Here is a 22229-nt window from a genome sequence, read left to right as displayed (position 1 = left end):
GTCAAAATTCGCTGTTGCTAAGAAACTCAAAGGATTATTGTAACACACTGTTTACGTGCCATAGGAAACTAACATAGTAATCTAGATCGCCTAGCATCTCTCTATACGATCTAACCGATATGCATATTACAACATAAAAGTCGTAACAATCAAGTCCAAGTGGGCAGTTCTTAAACCATAGTTGACATATAGCCCAAGTGGGCAATGCATAGTTAATAAAGAGCCATTGAGCCAATGAATTCTATGTCAACTATGGTTTAAGAACTGCCCACTTGGACTTGATTGTTAAGATGATCACTTTGGCCAAGAGACCTGTTGCTTGGTTGGCGGCTTTGCAACTAACGATGATTAAAGTCATTTACTTTTATGTTGTAATATGCATATCGGTTAGATCGTAAAGAAAAGAAAGGTGGTCCTAAAGACACAGAACTTTCACCTGCATCCACGCCTCTGAGGAAGAGGATTTTACCTCGATACGCGTTAGGCGATAAGGACGCTGTTGAACTGCTTGTGCGTTTGGTGACACTATTGCCCTCGTACCAGTAAAAAGGTGTTACACTAAGAACAGCGTTGGCGTGCCTTCCATTACAGGGCAACCTTCGAGCAGGTATATATATATATATATATTAGGAGGAGGGAGGGCTGCTTATGATTTAAATGGAGGCTCCTCTATGAGAGAACTAGGATTACAGGTAAGAAACCATTCGTTCTCTTTTAGTGGATTTCCATTGATAATCATAAGCACTGAATAGATTAGCAAGCGTATCCCTCAAATATTCCGTGATGGAAGAGATAAAAAAGGTGCAAAGTAAAATTCTTTAGAGATGTTTGCCCAACCTGCGCATCAGCCTTAGCATCCGAAGCAAGACAGCAGTTTCTCATAAATGTGTGAATTGATCTCTAAGTTGCAGCCTTGCAAATCTCAGCACATGTTCCTAAGCAAAGCAGCAGTATTTGATTTACCCCTGGTGGGGGAGGAGGGGAGGTGGGGGGCCCTAGGTTTACCGGGTAGGGTTTAGTTTGCTTTTTGATAAAAAAGGATTATAACTTTAAAAATCACTTAAGCAAAATGAAACGTCATCTTTTAAAAATATCCTTCACAAATGCTTTTTACATGAAAAAAAATAAGATAAAGAGCAAAACATAGCAATGTAGTCTGTATACGCTCCAGCTATGGAACAATGTAAATAGGATACTGCGCCTTTAAGGGCCTTCTGATCTCCAGTGTCCACCATGTCCTGTTTGTGGCAGTTTACTCAGTTATTTTTTCTGGCTTCTGCTGACGGGATTTTGGAGAAGAGATCTGCCTATTTTAAAGGTTTTTCCTCACAATTTTCATTTAAAGCTATTTTGAAGCAGGTTAACTCAATGTCCTTTAGGGCGAAGAGTATTTTTTGATAATTTTCTGACCCAAAAAGTATCTAATTCTGTTTTGCTAAATTCCATCTCTTTTTGCAAGCTGCCTAGAGTGTAGTAGGAAAATGGTAAAAGCAGACCAACACAGGATCTCTATTTTATAGTTGCCAGACTCTCAAGACCTGATGACGTGTCACCACTGCAAGACAATCTCCAGGCACTGTTTGAGGGAGAGAGAGAAAATGTGCTTCCATTGCCAAGTGGGCACTGCAGATGACAAGACTCCCTGACTGGTGAGACTTCTGAATGGCGAAGAGAGACTGTACCCTCTACCAGTGCCCCATAGTGAAAGAGGTGTGGCGCCGCGGCCAGGGCGACTGACGCTGGAATCTGGGGACCACGGTTCGATCCCCGGCTCCGGCGGCAGGTCAGCCCAGCACCATGTGACTCTGGGCAATAGCTCGCTTAATCTTCCCAACGGCCCCCAGCGCCTAGAGACCCTTACGGGTGATTGTGCGCTTTACAAATGTGGACTTTACTTTACTTTATAGTCACGCTTTGAGGACTCCCGCAGAGGGAGACCCAACAAAAGGACATCTGGAGGAAGACATTGCTCCCGTTCGACGCTGAGGACATCGAAGGTGGGAAGAGGTGCTGCACCTACTTGATCATCTACAAGGGCTGGGTCGACACCAGGACCATTTGCGACATTGATGATAGTAATTTCGATGTTGAGACAGCCTACAACATCGAGAACTTCGGAGTCAAGACATGGTTCAACATCAAGACATTATTCATCTTCATTAAATAAGATGGTTGAGCAGTATGCACGCATGAAAGCTAGCTGACTTCCATCTGAGTTTGACTTGGTGTGTTCCAGAGCATATTCGCCTTCAAGACCAACATTTCCAGATACCATACAGGTTTCGCATCACCTCCTCAGGCTCAGGCAGGATCAGCTCCTATGCCTCCGACTGCTCCTCCACAACCAGATGTGCCAGGAATACCTCCCCCACAGCCCACTACTCCATCTCAGCCTCCACCTATACCTTCAATTGTGTTCTAGATTGCGCTCACGTCACACCAGACCTCGCACCTATAGGTCTAGGTGACACTCAAGATCTAGATCTAACTGCCGACATCGTCAATCCAGATAATCACACTCATGGTGACGAAGATTGTCTTCCTCCAGATCGAGATCTTCATGGTCCCATCATACAATTAGGTCTTCTGACCTATATTCACCTACTCTGATACATTCTCCACCTTTGCAAATTACTTTTATAGATGATATTAATACATTCCAGGTAGTTTTCATCAGATGAGCCAATAAACTAAATATTAACTTGCCAACTACTACCACTTCTACATCGGAAATCTGTGAAATGCTCCATCAGAGGTATGCTTCTAGACCTTTAGTCTCACTGGTACTCGGTTTGTTGGAACTGGCCATGGAACTTTTTCTGACACCAGCTTCTGTAAAGGCTGCCCCGTCCTGCCTTCAGTAGAAATGCAAGCTTCCGGATCAAGATCCTTCTTTCCTATGTGTGAACCCTGTTCCTGATTCAGTTAAAATCTCTGTGGCCTGTAAGTTGCATGCTATAACACCTTCATCCAAGGTTCCTCCTGACAAGGTAAAAAGTTTGACTCTTGGAAGAAAGGTATACGGTACTTCCACTGTCACAATGAAAGCAGTCAACGTTTCTGCACTTCTGAGGTGTTATGACGGATCTCTTTGGGATTCCATCCAATAATTCCTAGATGATCTTCCAAGAGACAGATGTCAAGATTTTCAAGAAATTATCAATGAAGGCATGATGGTGTCTAATCACATCATCAGTGCTGCAGCCGATACTTCTACTTTCAGTGCATGGATATTGTCATGGCCTTGCTCTCCATCACTTGTTATGGCTCCATTTTACAGGGTTAAAGCCAGAGGATCAGCACCATATCCTAAATCTTCCTTTTTCAGGAAACACTTTATTTGGATCTTATACGGATGCTGACATGTATTGCATGAAGACGGAACTGGGCAAACTCAAGGCTGTTGGGCTGGAGAAAAGAAAGGCTTATAGAAAAATCTATGGATCTTATGACTGCCAGTACTAACATCAGAGGGTTCAATCACCTCATTGGCTAAAGGAGCAACAACAGCATCAACAAACACACAGACCCCAACAACCTAGAGGTCAGTTGAGAGGCAAAGGAGTTCGGCAACTTTCTGCACAAACTGGCAAGCCAACCACCGCTAGAAACCAATGAGTCACCTCTTTCTCCTTTTCCGTTATCCATTCCAGTATGGGGAAGCATAGCATCTTTCCTGCAAGAGTGGCAAAGGATAACCCCCATCAAATGTGTTCTAAATATTGTAGAGCATGGATACTGTCTCTGATTCAAGTGTCCACCACCATCTGTTCCACTGAAGAAACCTTCCCTTTACCAATCAGAACAACTGCAACAAGAAGTGTCCATCATCTTACAGAAATATGCGGCGGCGAAAGTCCCCTCTCACCTGAAAGCAATAGGAATTTATTCCTGTTAGTTTCTGGTGAAGTTGAAAGGACCCATAAATAAATGCAGACCCATTTCGAACCTCAAGAAAGTGAACAAATGATTATGCAGAGAAAATATCAGGATGTAGGTTCTTCATCAGATCTATCCTCAACTCCATCAAAGGGACTGGCTATGCTCAATAGACCTGCAAGGGGCCTATTTTCACATCCCATAGACAAAACACATCAAAATTTCCTGAGGTTCATTATAGGAAAAGACCACCATCAATACAAGTTCCTTTCCTTCAGCCTCAAGTCTGCACCGCACACTTTCTCCAAATATATGGTGGTTGTATTAGCCCACCTCAGAAAAATGAGAATCTTCCTCTGTCTATATCTGGACGATTGGCTCATCAAAAGTTCAAGTTCAAGTTCAGGAATTTGTATAGCACACTACTCACCCGGAGGGTTTCAAGGCGCTTGTGGGAGGGTGGGTGCTTTAGTTATCGAATAGCCAGGTTTTTAGCTGTTTTCTGAAGGAGAGGTGGTTCTGTGTAAGGCGGAGGTGGGTAGGGAGAGAATTCCAGGTTTTGGCCGCTAAGTAGGAGAAGGATCTTCCTCCCATGGTGGTTCTATGGATCCGCGGAATTGCGGCATCTTCTTATCAGTAGGCAAACCAACATTATCTCATACCTGTAATGACTCTTACTCAATCGACTAGGTCTACACATGAATCAAGACAACCCCTGCATTCCCTAAATGCAGTTCTAGACACATTACACACAAAAGTGTTTCCTTCGGAGGAGAGACGATTATCAATCCTTCAGAAATGTCACTGTCTGAAGAAAAAATCCCATCCAACAGTGAGACAAGTCTCTTTTCTCCTGGGTTCAATGGCGTCATGCATCTTCCTGGTTCTACATGCACGTCTCTTCATGCAACCTCTCCAACAATATCTGGAAAATCAGTGGGATCAGATCTTGAAAAGATGGAAAGGCAGAGTGATACTGACCACACATGTGAAACAATCAATCAAACGGTGGTGCCGCTCAGAGAATCTCAATGGGATGAATTCCCTTATTACATTCCAACTCTAACCATAGTGACAGATACTTACTTGACATGTTGGGGTGTTCAGATGGACCATCTACAGAATCAAGGCCGGTAGTCGCAGAAGGAACAGTCTTCCCACATCAGTCTTCGGGAACTGAGGGCAGTTCACCCAGCCCTGAAGACTTTTATCCTGTCATTCAGAACAGACTCTCTCCTTGTTCAAACTTTCAAAACAGTAACCATGCATTATCTTAACAAGTAGAGAGGGAGGTACAAACAATCAGGAAGTGGCTCATCTCCAGGGACTCAAGATCACAGCGGTCTATCTTACAGGAACCCAGGATGCTCAGGTAGACACTGTCATCAGAGTCATTCAAGAAAAAAACTATTGGTTGTCCCCAAATTGACATTTTCACAGACAGAGAAAACAAAACATGCCAAAGGGCACACTGAGGAAGCTTTGAGAGATAAGCTGGCTAATCTATTCAGTGCTTATGATTATCAATGGAAATTCCCTGAAAGAGAAAGAATTGTTTTGTACCTGTAATCCTAGTTCTCTAACAGATTAATCTCCATTGACATCATAAGCAGCCCTCCCTTCTACTATTATATTGGCAGGCTTGGTGGCCGGCGGATATGTTCCCCCCTGCACAGGCATCCCAGGTGGCAAAAAATCTGGGAGTCAAGATTGACAATGATTTGACGCTGAGATCCCAGATTCTTGGTTTGACGGGTACTTGCTTCGGCATTCTTAAGATGCTCCGGAAGTTTTTGCCTCTGCTCACAGAAGAGCATAGAAAGATCACCGTGCAAGCCTTAATTGGCTCCAGATTGGACTATGCCAACGTCTTCTATCTGGGTCTTCCGGACTATCTTGTACAGCGGCTGCAGGTTGTGCAGAACTCTGCGGCTCGCGCTATCTTTGGCCTTCATAGGCGAGCCAGAGTGTCCGGTTTGGTGCAGTCGCTTCATTGGCTGCCCATCCGGAAGCGGATTATGTTCAAAGCGTTGACCCTGGCTCATAAAGCGCTTTTTGGCTTTGGAGCAAAGTACTTGCAGCGAAGGCTTGTCTTCTACCGCCCGGCCCGATCTTTGCGGTCTGAATCTTTGTTTTTGGCCGTGGTTCCCCGAGTGATGAAGGCCCGTATCGGGGGGCGCTCCTTCAGATTGAGGGCCCCACAGCTCTGGAATACATTGCCTCTGGCCTTGCGCGGTACATCTAATCTTCTATTGTTCAGGAAGGGCCTTAAAACCTGGCTTTTTAACCTTTAGTGTGTCTTTTTTGTTCCCGGTTTATGAATGTTTTTATGCTGTTATGTTTTTTTCTCTGAGCTGCCAGAATAAAGCGCCGGGACACTCTTCTTGAGTAGCCGTGCGCTATAGAAATTAAATTTAACATAACATAACATAACATATATAGGCGGAGCGAATGAAGGCAAATAAAAGGAACTGTTGCAAGATTGGAGTGAGAGCTGGCATTTGAGAAAGGCAAATGCCGAAATGCGTCATACCTAGGCTCGTTAAATAAAATCCCCTCCTGCAGTACCCCATGGTGTCCCTCGGTTCTTTTAATCTAAAGGATCTTTTGGGGCATATGGTGCACGCAAGTCCTGTGTGCGCAAAGGAGGAGACCCGTCTCAGCAAGAGCTCAGAGTCCTCCGGGCAGCTTCGGCAACTTTCAAATTTTTCATAAAATGGAAAGGCTCTGATCCACCGCACCCGCCCTCAGTATCTTAGCAGCTGCAGATTGCAGGTTGTGATTTCTCGAAGGATTCCGGTTCATTATGTCTGTGTTTTCCAGGCCATCACAGGAGCGGAAATGTGTGGTTTGAGGCGTTTTGGGGACTCGGTAGGGTAATTTGTTTTGTTAACCTCGACTGCCACAGTCCCAAACAGCGCTGATGATAATGGAATATTCCATTGCCGGGCGAAACAACTTACCAAACATGCAGTCGTAGTGCATGCTGGGATCTGTAGTTCACTACAGGGACTGCAGATCTGTTTGTGACTTTGGCCCGACCTATCAGGATTGCCATTCAAGGCAGAGCGACTGAAGGCAAATAAAAGAAATTGTTGCATGTTTGCGGTGAGAGCTGGCATTTGATAAAGGCAAATGCCAAAACGCGTCATGCCAAGGCTCGTTAAATAAAATTCCCTCCTGCAGTACCCCCTGGTGTCCCTCCGGTTCTTTTCAGCTAAGGGATCTAAACTTAATTTGTAACCAGCACTAGAAAAGAAAGAACAAAGGCATAAAGGACTACCTAAGGAGCAACAGAATCACTGGAAAAGGGAGCTGTTGAGGGAGAGGGAGTGCCACAAGGGATTTAAAAGGATGGGAGAAGTCTTCTGAACCCAAAACACAAGGTTAGGAGAATAAAGAAAATCTTAAAACGCCACAGAAACCAACCCAGCCGGGTCACATCCGAGTCACCATGCTTTTCTTCGACCACTCGAGATATATATATATATATATATTTTTGTTGCACGTTATGTTTGCACTGGTGTGTAAATAATAAAAACGCTAAAAACTACTGCTGCTGTGCCGTGTCCTTTGATCCGTAAGAAGTGGAGAGAAGAAGCTGTGGCAATATATATATATATATATATATATATAAGTGAAAACAAACTTCTCCACAAAAAGAAGAACAGCAGCCACACGGGGGGATCCTTTGGAAGCACCTTTATTCATGTTTTAATGGCGAATGCATTTCGGCAATTTTATGCCTTCGTCAGCGCCCAAGATGTATCGCACGCACTTCCAATCTCGCTGAATGTTCAAAGTCAGCCGCACCCTCTTGATAAAGCGAGCGGCCACGCCCCTTGATGTCATGTCACGCACCTGTTACACTTCCTTGTGTGCCACGGAACTGCAACACCCAGAATACAATGCAGGATTCCAGGTAGGTAGCGTAGTAAAGTCTCAACACAATGGTTTGGGGCGTCACAGTGACTAGCGAAAAAAAGGAAACTTAAGGTGCAGTCTTGAAAACCTTGAACAAAGTTTCTCCCTCGGGTCCCCAACACGCCTTAGCCAATCAATCCAAGTGTTCATAGCCACAGGGGCAAGCCTGTTAAAACTCGCCCAAGGTCAGGTCCAATACCTGAGCACTGCTTCATTACATCCTGGACATCCTGGCGGGCTACGGAGCAAACCAATACCTTGGATATAATTACAAATGCCGAAGCTTTTGCCAGTGTTCTCCAAGCCACTTTAGAAGGCGGGGCCGCTGCAAGCGCGTCTCTGGCTGACGCAAATTGAGTGAAAACAAACTTCTCCACAAAAAGAAGAACAGCAGCCACACGGGGGGATCCTTTGGAAGCACCTTTATTCATGTTTTAATGGCGAATTCATTTCGGCAATTTTATGCCTTCATCAGCGCCCAAGATGTATCGCACGCACTTCCAATCTCGCTGAATGTTCAAAGTCAGCCGCACCCTCTTGATAAAGCGAGCGGCCACACCCCTTGATGTCATGTCACGCACCTGTTACACTTCCTTGTGTGCCACGGAACTGCAACACCCAGAATACAATGCAGGATTCCAGGTAGGTAGCGTAGTAAAGTCTCAACACAATGGTTTGGGGCGTCACAGTGACTAGCGAAAAAAAGGAAACTTAAGGTGCAGTCTTGAAAACCTTGAACAAAGTTTCTCCCTCGGGTCCCCAACACGCCTTAGCCAATCAATCCAAGTGTTCATAGCCACAGGGGCAAGCCTGTTAAAACTCGCCCAAGGTCAGGTCCAATACCTGAGCACTGCTTCATTACATCCTGGACATCCTGGCGGGCTACGGAGCAAACCAATACCTTGGATATAATTACAAACGCCGAAGCTTTTGCCAGTGTTCTCCAAGCCACTTTAGAAGGCGGGGCCGCTGCAAGCGCGTCTCTGGCTGACGCAAATTGAGTGAAAACAAACTTCTCCACAAAAAGAAGAACAGCAGCCACACGGGGGGATCCTTTGGAAGCACCTTTATTCATGTTTTAATGGCCAATGCATTTCGGCAATTTTATGCCTTCGTCAGCGCCCAAGATGTATCGCACGCACTTCCAATCTCGCTGAATGTTCAAAGTCAGCCGCACCCTCTTGATAAAGCGAGCGGCCACGCCCCTTGATGTCATGTAACGCACCTGTTACACTTCCTTGTGTGCCACGGAACTTCAACACCCAGAATACAATGCAGGATTCCAGGTAGGTAGCGTAGTAAAGTCTCAACACAATGGTTTGGGGCGTCACAGTGACTAGCGAAAAAAAGGAAACTTAAGGTGCAGTCTTGAAAACCTTGAACAAAGTTTCTCCCTCGGGTCCCCAACACGCCTTAGCCAATCAATCCAAGTGTTCATAGCCACAGGGGCAAGCCTGTTAAAACTCGCCCAAGGTCAGGTCCAATACCTGAGCACTGCTTCATTACATCCTGGACATCCTGGCGGGCTACGGAGCAAACCAATACCTTGGATATAATTACAAACGCCGAAGCTTTTGCCAGTGTTCTCCAAGCCACTTTAGAAGGCGGGCCGCTGCAAGCGCGTCTCTGGCTGATGCAAATTGAGTGAAAACAAACTTCTCCACAAAAAGAAGAACAGCAGCCACACGGGGGGGTCCTTTGGAAGCACCTTTATTCATGTTTTAATGGCGAATGCATTTCGGCAATTTTATGCCTTCGTCAGCGCCCAAGATGTATCGCACGCACTTCCAATCTCGCTGAATGTTCAAAGTCAGCCGCACCCTCTTTGCTTTAGCAAAAATCCTTCAGTCAAGAAGACGCCGCAAACCACTTCAAGGATTTATCTTTGTTGTTTTATTTCCTGTAGGTTCCCCACCTACGCGTTTTGGACATTCACTGTCCCTGGTCACGGTTTTTGTAATCAAGGCTGCCTGTGTGCAGCCGAAACGCGTCATGCTGACGAACGCCATTATGAAATAAAGATTCATGCACTAACTGAACGTTTGAAGCTCGTTTGTGGTCTGCACCTGTCGCTGGTATCTGAGGATCCCGAAGTCAGGACTGTTTGGAGATATTTATTTTTATTTTTTTTGTCCATCAAAATGCCTGAAGCATTAGGAAAGCACACAGCAGTGCTCTGCCATCCGGCCGTATATTTCTGTGCCTGCCTTCAAGCTTCACTATCAGTGAATGTGCCGACGCGTTTCAAGGTACAGGACCTCTTCTTCATGGGCTGCAGAAATGACTCGAGAAACATTGTCATTAAGTTTCCGCCTCTTTTTATTTCAAGCCCCATAGTGGACGTTTATTGGTTGTAACGCCACTCCATGATTTATGGGACTTGAAGTCCGGACATGTTTAATAATTCTTGACTTTAAGTAAGTTTGAGTTAATTTGCTTGATAATGCTCAGTCTATTACCTTTAGTAGGTCGTGTTGCGTGAAAACAGGCTTCGTTTGAAGTGAGCACTGTGCCAAAGGAGTCACGAAGGGTTCCTGACTCCAGCCTCGCCCAGCTGGACACAGCCTTCCTTTTCCAGCAGGCGATGGTGCCTTTCCTCATGGCCAGGCTGCCGTGCGAGTAATTTTGTCCATCAAAATGCCTGAAGCATTAGGAAATCACACAGCAGTGCTCTGCCATCCGGCCGTATACTTCTGTGCCTGCCTTCAAGCTTCACTATCAGTGAATGTGCCGACGCGTTTCAAGGTTCAGGACCTCTTCTTCCAGGGCTGCACAAATGACTCGAGAAACATTGTCATTAAGTTTCCGGCTCTTTTTATTTCAAGCCCCCTAGTGGACGTTTATTGGTTGTAACGCCACTCCATGATTTATGGGACTTGAAGTCCGTGACATGTTTAATAATTCTTGACTTTGAGTAAGTTCGAGTTCATTTGCTTGATAATGCTCAGTGTATTACCTTTAGTAGGTCGTGTTGCGTGAAAACAGGCTTCGTTTGAAGTAAGCACTGTGCCAAAGGAGTCACGAAGGGTTCCCGACTCCAGCCGCGCCCAGCTGGACACAGCCTTCCTTTTCCAGCAGGCGATGGTGCCTTTCCTCACGGCCAGGCTGCTGTGCGAGTAATTTTGTCCATCAAAATGCCTGAAGCATTAGGAAAGCACACAGCAGTGCTCTGCCATCCGGATGTATACTTCTGTGCCTGCCTTCAAGCTTCACTAACAGTGAATGTGCCGACATGTTTCAAGGTTCAGGACCTCTTCTTCCAGGGCTGCACAAATGACTCGAGAAACATTGTCATTAAGTTTCCGGCTCTTTTTATTTCAAGCCCCCTAGTGGATGTTTATTGGTTGTAACGCCACTCCATGATTTATGGGACTTGAAGTCCATGACATGTTTAATAATTCTTGACTTTGAGTAAGTTCGAGTTCATTTGCTTGATAATGCTCAGTGTATTACCTTTAGTAGGTCGTGTTGCTTGAAAACAGGCTTCGTTTGAAGTGAGCACTGTGCCAAAGTATATATATATATATATATATATATATATATATATATATGCCACTATACTGCTGATTCGCTCGTCAAAAAGAAAAGAGTAATCTGCCACCTACAGGGCATATGGGACACTAGAGGTCAGAAGACCCAAGGTGCAGTGTCCTACTTACATTGTTTCACTGCTAAATCCTAAACAGGCTACTTTGCTATGTACTGCTCTTTATCTTATTTTTTTTAAGTATAAAGTGTTTGTGAAGGATGTTTTTTAAAGTTCACTTTTCATTTTGCTTAAGTGAATTTCAAGGGTATTAATCCTTTTTTCTTTCTAAATTGTAAAGTAAATTAATAAAGCTTGGCCTGTTTTTAATGCTGTAACATGTCTGTCACATAAGTGTCCTGGCCTTTTTAAAGTATGGCACAGTAGATGTGACTTTGAAATTGCTGCTGCAGGATCCCTGCAGCTGGACTGGACTATTCAGGGCTTATGATTTCAGTGGAGATGACCCCTAAGAGATAACTAGGATTCCAGGTAGGAAACCATTGCTTCTTGCTCACTGTGCCACTGGAACCAAGCTTTGATCCAATGATGAGCCCCAATCATGGTGAAAACGGTTTTGGTTGCTTGTGTTCTGGTTCAGGGAGGACCTGGCCTGGCAGTTCGTGCAGGACTGTTCATAGCAGAGCAGGATCAAGACTGATTTGCATATGGGTAGGCCCAAACTGAGGTGACATGGTGTGTAAAATAACTACAGACTGGGATGTTGTCTTAACTAATTATCAGTGTCTGTGATGAATTCAGTACTGAGAAAGGGGGGTCCCAGCAATCAACAATACAATAAAGCAATTGAGTACCAATAAATGAAAAAAGACTTAATTAACCCACATTGTTGTTTATTCACAATGTAGGCATGCGTTAGTCATCCTTAGTTTAAATACACAATCATACAATGCATTGTGCCCCAGGAGGGGAAGGGTGTGGTATAGTGCAAGGTGGTGTGGGTATAGGATAGTGACAATAAAAACAGCCAAATGGCCTCACTGTACTATGTATCAAAATCAGCCATAGACAAAGAAAAAGACCGTTGATTCAGTACATCATTAGGTAGAAATCATGCTCCACATTTCACACTGAATGACTGAATGATGGGGTGAAGCTGAATAAATATGAAAGCTGTCGACGTTTCAACCCTCTAGTAATTGCAGGCATTAGTTGTAGCCTTGCTACGGAGTCTTCATTAGGACGGGGGCGGGGCAGGCAACCTAGTTGATGAGCAATGATTTCATTAGAATCTCAATAAAGTGCATATGTCAAATTTTTAAAGTAAATGGTTTGAGCACACTACAGTGGAGGACAAGACATACCGTGGGTTGCTCGTCTCCAAGATGGGAGTTCGAAACAGAAAATACTTTGACTGAGAGAATTACTTCAGGTCCTACGAATGGAAGGGTAACACTGTATTAGGACCCCCATAGTCAGATTGCTTTTAGTATCGAAAATTAATAAAAATGCACTTACATAATACAATGATGCAAGGCGGCCCTTGAGTCTGGAAATAAAAAAGGAAATCCGACATAACATTAATCCAAAGAAGCTTCCGAGATAGAAGATTAGCAAAACCGCATGGAGGCATGGACAATTAACTCACAAGAGTTGAAGGTGGTGGGCACTGAAGTTGATGGCAGAGTTGGGTGTCCGCGTGACGCCTTGTGACCACGTCGGGATTTGAACGTCTGAGGAGGAAAACGGAAATTAATTACATCCGACCGTGGGACACTCGCTAACACATAAGGCAGTATTATGGTCGCGCAGGGCTTACTGTAAGCAGATTCAATCTGTCTAAGTGCTGACTCGCGTTCGGCAATGGCGGTCCGCTAGTTCCTGTTGAGCGGGTAACTATGGCAACCAAAACACGTGACAGATGACGGTCCGTGCGGCTCTGGTAGAAAGACTACGGGCATAAAGGTAAATCGAGGACAGAATCATTTAAACAGTGAATAGAATGATTAAATGAACCATGATCACAATGGTAGCAGGTCCATCTTCTAAATGCAAATAATGGGTCTATTATGGTAATAGATGTGGTTATCAGGATAAACCTGGGCATTTCATAGGTCAATACTGAGTGCATGAATTATATTGAAACATAGCATCATATTGTGAAATCAAGAAATATATGTAATATATCATATATAACGCACGATGAGGCGTACCTGTCAACACGATGGTAAAGGCCACGTCAAGCAGCCATGATTATAATGTTGGTGGGACCATCAATTGTCGTAGCGTAAGTTGGACCAAGAGTTAGATACGAATAAACATACATAAAAATCCATGTTTGGAGGGAGTCATAGCGTAAATTGGGCAGAAAGTAAGATATGGATATAAATGCATATAAATACATGTATAGAAAAATTCTTTAAGGAGTACCACCGTATGGCATACCTGTTAGGAAATAAAACAGACATGAATATATGTACATATATCCAAGTACGGTAAAAGGTCATATGTGATATCATTCATCAACTTACGCTACGACAATTGATGGTCCCACCAACATTATAATCATGGCTGCTTGACATGGCCTTTACCATCGTGTTGACAGGTACGCCACATCGTGCGTTATATATGATATATTACATATAATTTCTTGATTTCACAATATGATGCTATGTTTCAATATAATTCATGCACTCAAACTTGACCTACGAAATGCCCAGGTTTATCCTGATAACCACATCTATTACCATAATAGACCCATTATTTGCATTTAGAAGATGGACCTGCTACCATTGTTATCATGGTTCATTTAATCATTCTATTCACTGTTTAAATGATTCTGTCCTCGATTTACCTTTATGCCCGTAGTCTTTCTACCATAGCCGCACGGACCGTCATCGGTCACGTGTTTTGGTTGCCATAGTTACCCGCTCAACAGGAACTAGCAGACCGCCATTGCCGAACGCGAGTCAGCGCTTAGACAGATTGAATCTGCTTACAGTAAGCCCTGCGCGACCATAATACTGCCTTATGTGTTAGCGAGTGTCCCACGGTCCGATGTAATTAATTTCCGTCTTCCTCCTCAGACGGTCAAATCCCGACGTGGTGACAACGCGCCACGCGGACACCCAACTCTGCCATCAACTTCAGTGCCCACCACCTTCAACTCTTGTGAGTTAATTGTCCATGCCTCCATGCGGTTTTGCTAATCTTCCATCTCGGAAGCTTCTTTGGATTAATGTTATGTCGGTTTTCCTTTTTTATTTCCAGACTCAAGGGCCGCCTTGCATCATTATATTATGTAAGTTCATTTTTATTAATTTTCGATACTAAAAGCAATCTGACTATGAGGGTCCTAATACAGTGTTACCCTTCCATTCGTAGGACCTGAAGTAATTCTCTCAATCAAAGTATTTTCCGTTCCGAACTCCCATCTTGGAGACGAGCAACCCACGGTATGTCTTGTCCTCCACTGTAGTGTGCTCAAACAATTTACTTTAAAAATTTGACATGTGCACTTTATTGAGATTCTAATTAAATCATTGCTCATCAACTAGGTTACCTGCCCCGCCCAGTCCTGATGAAGACCCCGCAGCAAGGCTACAACTAATGCCTGCAAGTACTAGAGGGTCGAAACGTCGACAGCTTTTATATTTATTCAACTTCACCCCATCATTCAGTCATTCAGTGTGAAATGTGGAGCATGATTTCTACCTAATGATGTACTGAATCAACGGTCTTTTTCTTTGTCTATGTCTGATTTTGATACATAGTACAGTGAGGCCATTTGGCTGTTTTTATTGTCACTATCCTATACCCACACCACCTTGCACTATACCACACCCTTCCCCTCCTGGGGCACTATGCATTGTATGATTGTGTATTTAAACTAAGGATGACTAACGCATGCCTACATTGTGAATAAACAACAATGTGGGTTAATTAAGTCTTTTTTCATTTATTGGTACTCAATTGCTTTATTGTATTGTTGATTCCTGGGACCCCCCTTTCTCAGTACTGATATTACCCATGTCCCAGTGACTACGTTTGGGTGAACCCTTTGCTATATCCTACCTGTGATGAATTCAAGTATAACATCCATCACTTTTTTGTATTCCTCACTGATTTTAAGTTTGGCATATGCGGGACATCCGACAAAAAAGTAATGGATGTTCGTCCGTCATATTTAGCATGCGCAAGCATCTGTACACTCTAAAGAGAGCAGCCAGGACATCTGTCAAACTCAATATCAAGTCCTAAGGGCATAATTTAGAGTTTGGCAGATGTGAACATCCGTAGCAAACATGACTGACATTCCATCCACTGTTTTACAAGTACATTATATCCTATGGCGCACTTAGAGTAAGGTGAAAAGGATAACCGTCACGTTTGTGACTAAGCATTCCATCCACCAAACTCTAAATCGGGCGCAGTGTCTGGATGAACCAGACTATTTGACGGAGTACCCAAGACCAATCAACTCATTACAAAGCCAGAACCATCAGAAGAGAAGGACAGGGGATACGTTATACCCCAGGCCTCTCACTTTTTTAGGTCCCAGATGTTTTGCTGCAAAGATTTTGAATCGATCCTGTCCTGGTTATTAATGATGAAGCACTGATAAGGCTATACCACTAGATGGAGCCGAAGGATGAAGCTACCGCATTTTCTCTTTTCCTTGGGGGGGGGAGAGGGGGAAGAGAGAGAGAGGGGGGGAGAGAATGAGAGAGAGAGAGATGAAAAATATTTAGAAATAGTTGCTCAAATTATGTGATGCCTCATGTGAAAATTTGGATCCGGGACTGAAACATTTCAGACCTTTCTGATCAGAGTTCAGCCAGAGGATCCAGAAAGTATAGTCCTCCAACGTTCTCCTTCTCCTCTGTTTCAGACTAAGTTCAAATTTAGAAAGCTCTTTATAGGGAATCTGTTTTGCCCGTCTTGCGATGCCGCCCTCCTGAGCCATCAGTAGCATTTTTTGGGCTCTTGTCTTTTCTACTTGGCCTGGTGATAACATTTCTCTTACATTGAATATTTGAAAAGATAGCTTCACCGAACACGTTTTTCTGGGCTTAAGTAAGTCCACTGTACAAAATACCAAAATCATCCTGTCATTTTATTCATTTCAGTGTAATTTCTGTCAATTCTTTTTACTTTAAACAGCTGACAATTAACACTTGGAATAGGCCATCTTTCTCCTTTTTACTATTCACTGCCATATTTCTAGTGAAGAGAGGCTCGTGTTACTTTGCCTTCTATTGCGTGTGTTAGAAATAGCGAGGAGAGAAATAGATGGCCCTTTCCAGATGTTAACATTCAGATTTTAACAGCGAAAAAATAAAATCAGTGGATTATCCTGAGATTTTATTTTATTTTGGCACGTTGAATGCCCGAAAATGTGCATGGTGGAACTTTTCCTTGAACATCCCGGTAAAGTTTATTTTGTCGTTTACATTTACCAAGGTTTTAGAAGATACTTTAGGACTCATGACTGAGGATTTAAATCTTTTTTAGAGCTGTTTTTCACTTTGGGAGGTCCGTAAGAAGAACATAATATATGCGTAGCTTTCTAATTGGTTTTAGGACCCATTCATTGTATATTCTTTTAGGTTATTATTTACTTTTAAGTACAACAGGTATTAAACGTGCATGCTTCCTTTTGAATACTAATGACTTGGCCTTGTTTTTGTTTCTTTACCATGTTCCAATTTAATTACTCGATAGTGCCAATTCCTTCCAGGAGCGGTGTTTTACTATACGGACGTTTATTTGCAATCTTTGCGAATGTCCATAGAATACTTATTACTTTTGTGTATGTTAGGATGTTTGTTGCTTTGAGAAGCCAAATGTTAAAAATTATGGTTTTTAGAGCAATTAACGTTTATTAACGCCAGGAAAATGTTCTACAAAAGGTATACTTTCCAAATAACGCTTAGACCTTCATTCCAGGAACTGTGTAACATAACATAACACATGTATTTGTAAAGCGCACTTATCACCTGTGTGTCTCAAGGTGCTGAATAACAGATGTTTATTGTTACCCAACTCAATGGTACTCATTTTATCGACCTCAGATGGATGAATGGGCCTGTCAGGATTCGAACCTGTAATCATGAGGTGAAACACAGGCCCCTGCAGTGGATGCAATAATATATTAAGCCACCAGACCCGGTGTAGATTTTGTGCAGCAATTTGACCTCGAGTCAGTGTCAATTTAGGAGCTAATTTGCATATCTTTATCTTCGGGATTTACTCTATGTAAATTAAAGTGCAAATTGTGTGGGCAAACAAACTGCACAAATTCACATTTGTCAGACATCAAAATAAGGGAAATCACGGATTAGTAGCTTGTTAACTCCCATTCTAAGGTCCCAAACTCAGAATGGTTCATTAATTGCTCATCTGGAAATAATCCACCCAGCAATATCGATAGTAAACTGGTGTACAACTAGTAACTGATATTGCACATGTCATGGAATGAGAGACTTACTCTTCTCCTTAAGGTTTACTTGTGTCAAACGGCTATACTGGTGTATAACATTGTTTGCCTAAAATGTATAGTTTTCTTTTTTTTAATTACACATATTTTATAAACATTATTTGCAAAATTGTGGTTAAAAAACAAGTAAATAAACCCTTTCAAAATACATTTTGCAGGAGAAAAACACATCAGTGCCTACTTTTAGAGAGACACTTTGCCACTAAAAGATAAGGATTTTGCTTGACAATTAACCTTTCATCCAGAAAAGAGTAAAGGGAAGTTTGGCAAAATTCGCTACGCTGTGAAGAGTGAATGTTCGTTCATTCAGTATGCTGCCCCATTTCACTAGCAAAATTAGAACTTCACAGACCCTTCTTATATCTGTAAGTAATCAGAGCTTGAGTGAGGGCAGAAACTTCGAGTATCGAAGGAAAAGCACACTATGGTTGCTGGGGACAGTGCTGTCAATGTCCATTGTATCCTGGCCTTTGCTGCCAGAGCTCTAGGGTTTTTTAGGCTGCCAAAGTCAGTGCTCTGGTATAGCCCCAGCTCTCCAAGCCTCACTAAGGCTCTGGCTGGAAATCTGTTAGAGACATGGTAAAGGACGCCGCGTGCCTTACCGGATACCTATGAAGTGGTGCGGTTGACTGTACAGCACATGCGTAGCTATGCACTCTAATGTAATGTCTTGTTGGTGACAGCAATAGAAAGCTTGCTGCTGGAGTCTCAACAGCACACAAAGCTGTGGATTTGGGCCAGTTACTTGGAGATGACTGGGACCCTCCCTCCTGCAAGAAAGTTGGCACGGCTCCAAACTTTCCCAGAAGAGTATTTACACGACTAGGCCAGGCGGTAAACCAGTTGAGTGTGAGAGGCTGTGTGGGTGGGTTGCATATAGAAACTGGCATGCATCTTTCTTTTGCATACTGGGACAATGTAGAAACTGCCATGAGCAATGCATCATTTACATTGTTTGAACAGGTTGTTTACTGGAATGTCAATGGTACTTTACAAATCGTGACAAAGTTGAAACTGGCATGAGCAATGTGTGCTGTGTATCACTGTGGACCGTTTGACTACTAACATAGAAATGGAACTTTAAATACTGGCGTGATGTTGAAATTGCATGGCAAAGATGCTTAAAAAGCTGGGGCAATAGGAAAACTGGCATTGGCAATGTATGTTTTACATACTTAAAGGCAATATGTTTTCTGGCTTGTAATGACACTGTCATCATTAATTTTGTGTGAGGTCTTGGCAGTGTGCTTTACATTCTTGGGTCGGTGTAGCTACTGGCATGTCAGTAGTGTTTTACACCCCAGAAGTGATGTAGAAACCGAAATGGACAATGCAAACTTTGCTTGGTGGGGTGGGGTGGTTGAGAGGGGTGGCAATAGGGCTTTACATGCGGGACAAAATAGGATACTGGCATGGCCAATATGTGTTTTACATATTAGGGAGTAATGTGGCATACCAGTGGTATTTTATCTACAGAAACAATGTGGCAGGAGTCTTCATGGCAACTGGTATAACAATGTCCTTGCATGCCAGTTTGTGCTAAACAGACCTATGCCATATGCATATGTGCATAGCACTGTGTGATTATTTACATACTGGCGGCAACTGTGAATTACCTGACTCTGTGAAGTAAGATCCTGTCCTTTAAGTTCAGTGACCTTTAGGTAATTAAATCACTGTGACCAATCCTACAAACCTCGCAAACGGTGCAGGTCCTTGGCACAGTTAACCTCCTGCAGGTATTTGAGCATCCCAAATCTCCTGTGATGTGCTAGCATACTAAGCAGAATCCTAACATATTGAGTAGCAAGTACGAATGTCCTATTATTAACAGCAAACTGGAATATTTTATAAGGATCCTAATAAAAATGAGTTGCAACACACTGGAAAATATGAACAACACTCATAGATGTGTTTCATAAGTATCCTTAAATATGGTGGCAGTTCCTTCAATAGCTGGTAAAAATAAGATAGGATAGTCTACTGTCAGGGGAATTATCCAAACCAGCCCTATGAAATCTAGTCAACTTTGAACCCCTCTCGATGGAAGGCTTCTATACCTTGGCAATGGCCACACCATCCTTCTCCCCCTTAGATATCCTCCTAGTTCAAATCTGGAAAGATCATGCAGAAGTTCTGTTTTCCCTGCTCAGGCAAATTTGCAATCTATGTTTGCTATCGGGCACAGTGTCCCCTGTACCTAAGAAAGCGATTGTTACTCCCATCCTGAAAAAGCCATCTTTTGATCCAGCCATTCTGAACAATCACAGACCCATTTCTCTTCTACAGTATCCAGTCAAATCCTGGAATGTAAGGTCAGCAAGACGCTAGCCCAATATCTCGAAAACAACAACTGCCTGGAGGAAGAGCAATTTTGGTTTAGGCCCGGGCACAGGACGTAATCAGCTCTGATCGTAGTGATGGATGAGCTGGATGCGAGTCGATGAGCAGCAATCAGCGGTACTGATTCTACTTGACCTCTCTGCTGCATTTGATATGGTCTGTCATACCACACTTTTAGCTCGGTTAGAGTCTATTGGGTTGGGGGGGGACAGTCCTGCAGTGGTTCCGTTCATATCTTATGGACAGATGTCAAGCGGTTGCTCTCCCTCCATTTCCCTCCCAGGTCCGGGCTATCAAATATGAAGTGCCCCAGGGCTCCTCCATAAGCCTAATTTTGGTTAATTCTTACACGACTCTCCTAATCAGACTCATTAAGTCCTACAAGATGACGCTGGTCAACTATGCAGACAATATTAAACTTATTCTTTCTTTGTCAAACGGTCAGCAGCTCAACTTTTTGCATGACTTTAGGAAGGATATCAAACAGTGGCTCAATTTAAACTGCTTAAAATGTAATGGTGATAAGACTGAGCTGCTCTGCTGCTCAGCACAAAAAGTTCCAGTTGTACTCCCGTCCAATTTTTGGCCTAGGCCATTTGAGGGGCCAGTGGACCCTGTCAAAGTGGCCCAAAATCAGGGAGACACGTTTGATGACAAACTCAGTCTGGAGAGTCACATGAATAAAATTGCAGACACATGCTTCTCGCTCATGAGATCTCTACGGAAGATCCTGCAGGTGCTTCCTTACTCCTCTAAAGCTTTAGTAGTCCTTGGCAGACAAACCTGGTGCAACCAAATGGATCTAAAACTCTCATGTTGAGGACCCAGAAAACCTCTATGCGCCTCCAGACACTGCAATTTCACCAAGGGGAGGCGGAGGGTGGGGATTCATCCAGGTCCACTGTCAAGCATCGACAGCTTCTATGCGAGAGCTTTGGCATCATAAGAGGTCTGAGCGGTGCAGAAAACAACGTTCTTTATATTGGCAGAGGAGGTGAGCAAACCTGTCAAGAGGAGTCTAGTCTTTAGAGTTTACTTCTTGGCTGCTGGATGGATTCCTACGTGCTGCCCCCTTGCTCTGATAGCATGCACAGTCTCTGGGGAAATGCAGGCAGTACTCGACCGCAGCATGCTTTTCACTTGAAGGTACTTCTGTCTCCAGGCACTACTTCGATAGGGAGGAAGGTAGCGCTTTGGGAAGAGTTTCTCCCAACTTTTTTGAAAGGGGGAGGGAAACGTGGCCACAGAGATTGTTCAATATCCTAAGGAGCATTGATATAGAAGTCCCAGATCACCGAGATAGTGATTGAATTGATGAACATGTCCTTAACCTCAGTATTGGTCCCTACCAACTGGAAGGCGGGATAATTTTTCCTTAGATCAAAAGACAATCTGGGTATTCACAGCACTGCTCCCTGCATTGGCTGAATTGATGGGGAAGATCATTCCTGGGGAACTCTCCGAATTTAGATGAGATCAGAGTCATTGGTGACTCGTATAATCTTTTTGGATCTCTTCGCCCAGCTCAGCCGGTCAATCATTCCATTTTGGTCCAGAAACTGGAAGAAGTCTGGATCAGAACCATGATGTCAGAATACTTTAGGTCCTTTTTTAAGGACTGCACACGGTCTGTCCTAACTCCCATTCCGGTTAGAAAGGGTCATCTTGCAGTATGTGGATCCACCAGGCTTCATCCTTGCCCCCCACTCTGTTTAATTTCTCTGTTAGACCCTTTTCAGAGCTAATAGGGTCGTTTGACTGCTTTGCCAAAGCCTAAGCTCATGACACTCAGCTGGCCATCTGCCTTGACAAACAGGTCCCTAGCTCAATCATGCATGTGAGAGGATATCTGCTGGTCATCCAGCAGTGGTGGATATGCTATGACGTTCTACAACAGAATGCCAGCAAGGTCGAACTTAAAATCGTAGAGATACAGGGAGATCAATGGAACGGTGGCCTCTGCCCTTCTAAGATATGTGAGCCCCCTCTCCCAAGCAGAAACTGAAGTCTTCCTAGATTAGGAATCTTCCTAAATTAGGATACCTCTCAGAACTCACAAACTGAATCGGTTGCCTGGAGCTCGTTCCACTTATTGTG

At 43.6% G+C, this 22229-nt stretch overlaps 1 protein-coding gene and 1 long non-coding RNA gene across 2 annotated transcripts in view; one reads left to right on the top strand and one right to left on the bottom strand.

Moving 5' to 3' along the window:
- Positions 1–22229, top strand: part of LOC144770588 (voltage-gated potassium channel KCNC1-like) — a 1394341-nt gene that overhangs the window by 703351 nt on the left and 668761 nt on the right. The gene's annotated exons all lie outside the window — the stretch shown is intronic.
- LOC144770589 (uncharacterized) overlaps positions 1–22229 on the bottom strand; it is a 244735-nt gene that overhangs the window by 214594 nt on the left and 7912 nt on the right. The gene's annotated exons all lie outside the window — the stretch shown is intronic.

The sequence above is a fragment of the Lissotriton helveticus genome, chromosome 7 (assembly GCF_964261635.1).
Source record: "Lissotriton helveticus chromosome 7, aLisHel1.1, whole genome shotgun sequence".
In the NCBI taxonomy this organism is placed as follows: Eukaryota; Metazoa; Chordata; class Amphibia; order Caudata; family Salamandridae; genus Lissotriton; species Lissotriton helveticus.
Note: the sequence above shows the minus strand (reverse complement) of the source record. Positions and strands in the feature narration are given on the sequence as shown.